The sequence below is a fragment of the Microtus ochrogaster genome, chromosome 7, assembly GCF_000317375.1.
Source record: "Microtus ochrogaster isolate Prairie Vole_2 chromosome 7, MicOch1.0, whole genome shotgun sequence".
Lineage (NCBI taxonomy): Eukaryota > Metazoa > Chordata > Mammalia > Rodentia > Cricetidae > Microtus > Microtus ochrogaster.
The window spans coordinates 24,841,660-24,847,589 of NC_022014.1; positions in this window are offsets into that span (position 1 = coordinate 24,841,660).

Genomic DNA, 5,930 nt, shown 5'->3' on the forward strand with positions numbered 1-5,930 from the left:
TTTTTTTTTTTTTTTTGAGGCAGGTTCTCACTTTACAACTTTAGCTGTCCTGAAATTCATTCTACAGACCAAGCTGGGGGAAAAGAAGCAGGCAAGGGGCTGGAGATGCGAATCCCTGGTAGAAGGAACACTTGCCCAGTATGTGGGATGCTCTGGGTCTGATTTCCAGCCTGCCAGTATAAAGCAGTATGCTGCAGCCTGGGCACTGACAAGGCAGAGGCGCTATGATCCTTGCTGTTTGAGGCCTGTTGGTTGACATAACAAGTTCTAAGCCAACCTATGATCTATGTAAAAAGATCATTTCTCAAAAACCAAACAAACCAAACCAAAACACCTCTTCCCTGAAACAAAACTCAAAAACCAGCAACAGAGACAGTCAACAAAACAAAATTAACAAAACAAAACACTGAGCCAAGACACCTGGCTTGGTTCTTTTGGCTCTTAATCTCAGCACTCAGGAGACAGAGAGTGTGTTTAGTCCAGCCTATTCTACATGGCAGTTGTAGACCAGCCAGAATTACACAGTGGGACCCTGTTTCAAACAACAAACTAACAAACAAGAAAGCAGACAAAAATGAAAGCCAAGAACAAACAAAAGCCAAAAAGTGTAAGGTGTAAAGAGAAAAAAAATCTAACATCAAAAATAGCCTGTGAGAACAGATTTTACTGAAAAACAAAAACAAAAGCCAACAAGCAACAAAAACAAAACCAGAAATAGATGGAGAGGAGAGAAAGGGTTAAACACACCAAAGGGGAAGCTTCCAAAAGTAACAGAAAAGCACTGGTGAAAAAAACAACAAAAAAAAAAAAAACACAAATACACACATTTGCTGTTAAAGTTCCTAGTTTGCTAAAACACAAATTGCCACTTTCTATTTGGCTAGATGATGCTAAGTCCCTTAGTTTACAACAGGCATTTTTTTCTATCTCTCAGATGAAGTGACAGAACTGTTTAGAAGGTCAATGTGTTTACCTCACCTAGAGTTCTGGACAAAGAGCTGAAACGCCACACGTGGGCACATCTCTCCAAGCTAATGCCATTATGAATTGAAGAGGTCTTTACGGAAAGGTCTAAGGGCTACCTGTTTTTAACCAGTACAACTCTCTGATATTTTTCACCCAATTTTAGTAGGAAACTCTGCTCTGGGTGGGAGAAAGGTGAAGCAACAGGGTTTGCAGACCCTCTCTGTCTGAGGGCAGGCTCTGCTCTCTCCTAAGACAAGAGCAGCCTCCTCTCATCCTGTGTTTGCAGAGAAACACCTGGGATGCTGAGGCGGCAACTAGCCTATTACAGACCCTGAGTTGCAGCTGCACAGGAGAGAGGAGTATGGGAGAGAACTGTTTTGGATTTTCCACACAAGGAAGGAGATGTCCAGGCCAGGAGACAAGAGGTCAGAAGGAGGTAGGTACCCCAACAAGTGCTGTGCCAGCAGAGACCTGGGGAGTCAGGAGATTCCTCATCCTGGAAGGCACCCAGAGAAACCTCAGAAACCCAGAGGATGTTTAAAGTGGAGTAGTGATGTTCAAGACCGTTTACAGGAGAGGTATCTAACTGTGGAGGGGGAAGGATGGTCTTTTGGATCGGCTTAGACACTGCCACAGCTTTCTGCAGCCCATATGGATGCTCAGGTAGGCCTCACAGTGCCTGACAGTGTCTGCCTAAGGTCACTTGGTGATTGGATGGCAGACATGAGCCAGGAGAGAGGTTGGGGTGTTGGCATTCTGTGTTGCGTATTTGTTTTGGCTGACTACCAGCAGGAAGAAGGAGAGAATTTTGAAACTGGCCAGTGAAAGGAGCCCCTTCCCTTGCAGCAGTGTTTCTGTACTGAGAACCAAGTCCCTTTAAGCAAGCACTGGGTACTTCTGACCCCTGTACTTTGCGAAACACCAATCTGAATCTATAAAAGTTTTAGACCCTGGTGTGGGTGTGTTTAGATGGCCTTGGAGATTTAAGCCCCTCTATTCTGTGCTTGGCTGTGTTTGGAAAGAATGTAGGGTGAGCTAAACAAGAACTCTAGGCTTGCAGAAAAAAACAAACAGGCTTTGGCACATCCTCTGTTCTCCCTAGCGGTGTGATGGTGAGTGGGGAGCCCACGGTTCTGAGCTTCTTTCTCTCACCTGTGCGGCCCTCCTTGTGGATGGAGAACAGCAGGCAGGGCAGGTGATAGCACTTTGGAGTAAGATCCTATGAGTGAGAAGATGGTGAGAGAGAGAGAGAGAGAGAGAGAGAGAGAGAGAGAGAGAGAGAGAGAGAGAGAGAGGCTATGGCTATTTAGATCTTACCCACTGCTCTGTGTGGTGGCTCTGGTCTGCTGCCTTCACTTTTCTCATAGGATAAAAATTCAGCCCATTTTTTTTAAATATAGGATTTTGTGATTTGTCCTATTTGCTATAACCGGGGAGTAGGGGCTTGTTCCTTGTGTCTTCAGTCCTACAAATCAGGAGACAGAATTTAAGACTCCTTGTGTTGAGGTTGGTCCAGGGATCTGAGAATTGATGCTTGAACCTCAGATTCATGAAGAATGGGGCTGAAAAGGGTTATTTATTAGTTCTGAAGAGGCCTTGGGGAGACAATCCCAAGATAGTTACTTGAGATGAACATGGATAATTAATTGCACTAACGTTAATATCTGGCAGCAAAGGAATTGGGAAATGAATCTTGTTTACAGGAAGTAAAACAAATCATCATTACACGGAAACCTTCAAGTTTCCCTAGGAGTAAAGCTAAGTCAGAAATAAATGACTCACAAGTTCTGAAACTGGCTTGAGCCGTCAGAGGTTTGGAAAGTCTCAAAACACTAGTGTCTTCAAGTACTAAGTTAAGGCAGTTTTTAAAAAATCAAGGGCACGACTGTAGCTCAGTGGTAGAGTGCTCACTTGGCATGCATGGAGCCCTCGGTTTGATTCCAAACACTTTGAAAAAATTACTTAGTCTTTGCTAGATATGGCGGTGCATGCTTGCAAGGTCAACACTGATGATGCTGAAGCAGGAGTACATACAAGGCCTGTCAAGTCACGTAGAGATACCGCATAAGCAATATCAGTGGCAAAATATTATGCACAGAGGAGATAAAACCACCTAGATCTCTGATTATTTCTCTTAAACATAGTATCTAGAGGGCATTAAAAGAGAAACAAACAGAAAGTAAGGTCGCAAAAGCATGAACTAGCGCTGGAAGGCATATAGGGAATCAAGATGATGTAACTGCCAGACACAGACTGAGAAGCAATGATGTTTATGAAATACAATGAACCTGAAAAATCAGTGAGGAAGTTTTATAAAGCAAACAGTCACGAACACATAGAAAAATAAAACCACAGCATTAGTACTCTAGTCCTTCCTGGTCACTTTCTTATTTGCTGAAGAACGTATCACAGAAGCCAAGAATTGAAAATACTCTAAGAGTTCATCAGTTGATAAGTCAATAAAGAAGATGTGGTCCATATTCACTGTTGGATACTGTTAGGCTAAAGAAAATGAAAATCTATCCCCTTGCAGCAATGTGGATGGAACTGGAGTTACATTAAATGAAATAAACAAGGCATGGCCAGACAAGTACTGAGTGACCTCATGTGTGGAATATAAACAATCAGGACTTTGTCTTGGCTGTTTTTCTGTCCCAAATCTCTTCCCTAAACTCTTAATTGTTGGTTCTTCCTTAGTGTTAACTGAGACTCAGCTCAAATCTACTCGGCTTCAAACACTATGGACAGATTTTGGCAATACTTGTTGTGGTGGTTTGAAGGAAATATTCTTCATAGTCTTGAGCATTTGAATACTTGATCCCCAATTGATGGTGCTATTTGGGTGGTTTGGGAGGTGTTGCCTTGTTGGAGGTAATATGTATTGGAAGCAGGCTTTGAGAATTTAGAGATGTGTACCATTTCGAATTCAGTACTCTGTGGTTGTGGTTGAAGAGTGAGCCCTTAGCTTCCTGCTCTGTTGCCATGGCTACAGCTTGGTGCACTGCCATCAACGGCCCTTATCCTTTTGTAACTGTAAATCCAATTAAATTATTCTTCCATATATTGTCATGTTACAGAAGCAGAGTGGTTCCTGGATATAGAGAAAGTAGGTATTGAGGAGTGAATGCTCTCAGAAGATGAAATAAGAAGGGTGTGGGCTCTGCACTACACTTGGGGTAGGGGAATGAGGGGGGAGCAGGAGGGGGGAGCAGGAGGAGGGGAAGGAGTGGGAACTGGGATAGGTGGGCAAAATGAGAAAAGGTAGTTTAAAAAATAAATTTAATAATAAAAAATAAAAGCAATCTTTGCTAAAAAAGTTAAATCTGTATCATCTGGTATAAACTCAGTGGTTTTAATATACACGTCTTTCTGCACATTGCAAATCAGTAACTATGTTAAGAGGTTCTTTAAAATACCTTAGTACCATGAGGATAGCATATAATTCTGACTTTTTGACAGAATCATAAGTGTGTTGATTCACTTTACTTAAATTTTCTGATTTGTAACCTGTCTCTCCTGATTTGTTTGCATCAGTATTGAATATAGTTGCTCCAGTTATTGGTGTGTCCCATACAATGCGAGGAAGGATCCACTTTGTTCTCATTATAGTTGAATTCTCCTGCTTTGGGATAGTTGTTGTTAATCTCCCAAAAAATTACTACAAGCTCTTTGCCAGGGTTCACTTTCTTCCCATAATTTGTCAATCTCATCATTATTAAAAAGTACTATAATTTTTTTCTGGGTCTATTCCTGCTAATTGACAAAGTCTCAATTTTCATTTTAGAATTAACTCAGAGACTTTTTTCATGTAAACTTTTAATTTTTTACTCAGTTTATATGGTAAAAATATCTATTCCAAGATAGTATCTTCCCTCTACATTAAAATTCCTGTAGGGGAATGTTTGGAGGGTAATATGACCAGAATGCAGTTAAGATTCAGATCCAAATGATCCACATGTGCCTTCTATAATTTCTCTTCAATCAAAGCCAATTCTCTCCCAGCTTCTGCTGATAATTCCCTGGGACTACTGAAGTCCTTATCACCATCTATGGTTTTGTTTAAATTAATCAGGTCATCAGGACCTATCCCAATAGTGTGCCTAAAATGGAAAATGGCTCCTAGCATTCTTTGGAAGTCATTAAGAGTCTGTAATAGGTCTCTACTAATTTGCACCTTTCAGGGTCTAATTTTCTGTAAACCTATTTTATAATCTAGGTAATTGGTAGAATCTCCTCTTTGTATTTTTTTCAGGAGCAATTTGTAATCCTCAACAAGCAAAATTTTCTTTACTTCTTCAAACAGTTTACAGTTGTATGGCTGGGGCAGACTGAGGGATCACTGGCAGTGTTATGCATCCAAATAGACTAGGATCCCAAAAAGCCAGTAATGCAGTAGAGACAAATCCCAATGCCATTATCATTGGCTTCTCAGTCTGCCCCAATTGTCAGCCCCATTCAGAGGGTCCAGTTTAATTCCATGCTTGTTTAGTCCCAGCCCAGCTGGCTTTGGTGAGCTCCTATTAGAGCAGGTACATTGTCTTAGTAGGTGGACCAACCCCTTGTGGTCCTGACTTCCTTGCTCATCTTCTCCTTCCTTCTGCTCTTCAACTGGACCTTGGGAGCTCATTCCAGTGCTCTGATGTGGGTCTCTATCTCCATCTTTTGCTGGACGAAGGTTCTATGGTGATATTCAAGATAGTCATCAGTCTGACTATGGGACAAGGCCAGTTCAGACACCCTCTCCTCCACTGCCCAGGGGCCTAGCTGGGGACATCCCTGTGGACACCTGGTAACCCCTCTAGAACCAAGCCTCTTGACAACCCCAAAATGGCTCCCTTAATTAAGATATCGTCTTCCCTGCTCCCATATCCGTCCTTCCTCCATCTCAACCATCTCACTCCCCAAGCTCTCCCCAACCCTCCCCTTCTCCTTTCTCTCTCCCCCTCTCTTCTTCCCCCCACTCT